This window comes from Pteropus alecto, unplaced genomic scaffold (assembly GCF_000325575.1).
Source record: "Pteropus alecto unplaced genomic scaffold, ASM32557v1 scaffold195, whole genome shotgun sequence".
NCBI classification, from domain to species: Eukaryota; Metazoa; Chordata; class Mammalia; order Chiroptera; family Pteropodidae; genus Pteropus; species Pteropus alecto.
This window is the reverse complement of record NW_006438073.1, coordinates 2,461,407-2,463,818: the sequence shown is the minus strand read 5'-3', so window position 1 is coordinate 2,463,818 and position 2,412 is coordinate 2,461,407.

The following is a 2,412-nucleotide window of genomic DNA, read 5'->3' as shown; positions in this document are numbered from 1 at the left end:
TTCCCCTTCTTTCAAATATAAACAATATGCTTTCGTGGTTAACATTCCTTCGCTTTGCCTTATAATTTTACTACAGGCTTATATTTCCAGGAACGTATCATGCAGGAGGACAGAAGGCTCTGGGTGGAAGGTCGTTAAAAAAAAAAAAAAGAAATGATAGCTTATATGGTAATTTTAAGTTTTTGGTAAATAATATTGACACGATTTAATTTTTAGATCTGATGAAATGAAAAAAATTGCTAGACATTCAAAAAACTCAGCAAATGAAAAACAAGGAACTATTAACTCCTGTCCCTTGTATTTTTCCTACTAGATTATGAGCTGTCGGAGATAACTGATCACGTGTTTTCCACATCTGCCTGGTCCCTCCCTTTTTGGCAAGCGCACGATGAATGTGTGTGAATGCGCAGCATGAAAACTGTTAGGGAAGACCTTGCCAAACAGGCAAACGACTGCTCCTTTACGTATCACTCTGTGATTTAATGGTAGTAAAACTGGTTTCTCCTGGAAAATGGTCATGTGGTAATTTGTAAGGCAACAAATGCTTAGTAACTCATGACATTCCCTTCCTTTTCTGCATTCTTTTAGAAACTCACTGTCCGCTCAGTCCGAAATCAGGGTGCCTTGTTTCCTTCAGTTTTCGGTGGTTCGCCTGTGTCGTCCGTGTGTTCTAGGTCCATATCCATGGGAACTTTATCAGATCTGTGTTGAAGTTGGTGTCTTTCAGCGATGATTCATATTTCCTTAGCTAGATGCTTGAGGGGGTGTGTGCATGACCAACCTGGGATTCTTTTAGAATAAAAGTCTTGGTTTTCCAGAAGACCAGGTAATATATTTTCAAAATACAAGCTTACCTGAGTGGAGTGGGGGTGGGGGCTTCTTTTGGTTACAAATTACCAGAGCAAATTTTATTTTCAGCTTCAAGGTTCAAGACATGATCTTCCTCATGGTCTCCTGGAGAGTAGAGGACTTATTTTTGGCTTACTGTTCTTGAGAATATAGCCCTCTGGTGTTGTATCTATATGCGGGGTGGAGTGTGTATCTCCTATGTCATGTTCCATCTTTGGCTTTGTCTGCTCTTCCTTGTGCTCCTTGAAGCCTTGAAGACCAAGTTTAAGTTGACCTGGTTTGGTGAATGACATCAGGTGAGAGGCAGCTTTGGGGCCCTGCTATCATTCAAAGTCTGGCTTTTGTTTGGATTTTGGCTTCTGGGTTTTGCTTACTTTCTTATTAGCTCATCGATGCAGGCTAAAAGAGAGATTTTAGGTTTTACGAAGCATTTTTAGTTGTTGATAGCAAATAGTATCTACTTTACTGTACTGCTGGAAATAGAAGGCTCTTTTTGAATATATCAAATGATATTCTAATAATACCCATCATCAATTTATTGTTTATAGAGAAGCAAACAAAAGAAAATCAATCTAAACTACCAGGAGTCCAGTTAAAAGTTCTATGACTCAAAGGCTGATTGAACACTGATCAAGTCACGAAGAGAAACATAAATATTGCTGGACATTTAAAGAGCGCAACACAAAACAGTGCATGCAGTCACTTATCTTGTCTGGTGAAATGTTCCTTTGCCCAAGGCAGGAGGCAGGGAAGATGACCTTTTAATGCCCCTTCACTTCTGTCATTTTACGATATTTGTGAGGAAAAAAGCTAGACTTTCAGAACAGTTTTTCGCTGTGAGTTTGTGAAGTGATATTATGAAACCGGTCTAGTTTCTATCTGTCAATTTCAACTTCCTGCAGTGAAATTTCCAGGTACTGAGTTTACTCTGCAGGACGCAAATTTCTTTTTCTTGTGATTTGTCCGTTTCCTCAGGCTTTCCAAATCATATACAGAAATGTGTAAAGAATGGTTTCCTCCGTCTGTATCTGTAGGGATTCCCTTTGACTTCTCCGCAGATAAGATAGACTAAGCATCAGAAATATCGAAATCAATTTTCCATTAATAGTTGGTAGTATAGTGAATGCAAAGATTAAGGGAAAAGGAAATACTTTTAGTATTCAGAAAGATTTTGTCATTGTAGTAAGTCACCAGGGTCTTTTGTGAGATAACTGACATAGAAATGTGCTCGTCAGGGGTTATTCATTGATGTTGAATTTGATGTCTGATGCCTTATTGGTCCCTAAAAGTTTACCACTGTGTGACAGACAGTGCCTGTCTCTTTCAGCCCTGGAGTATTAAGACAAGCTGTAACCATTAATATCTCCTGGGTTTCAACACTGATGGTGGAAAGTAATTTGGCTTACATGAAATAATCGTCATATATTAATTATATGATAAAATAAATATAAATAAGTAAAAAGGAAATGAAAATGCCATCTTATTAAAGAGTTAAAAGAAACCTCACAACAGAGCTGTATGTTTTGCAAAATATTTTCATATTCTCTTTTTTTTAAACCCGAT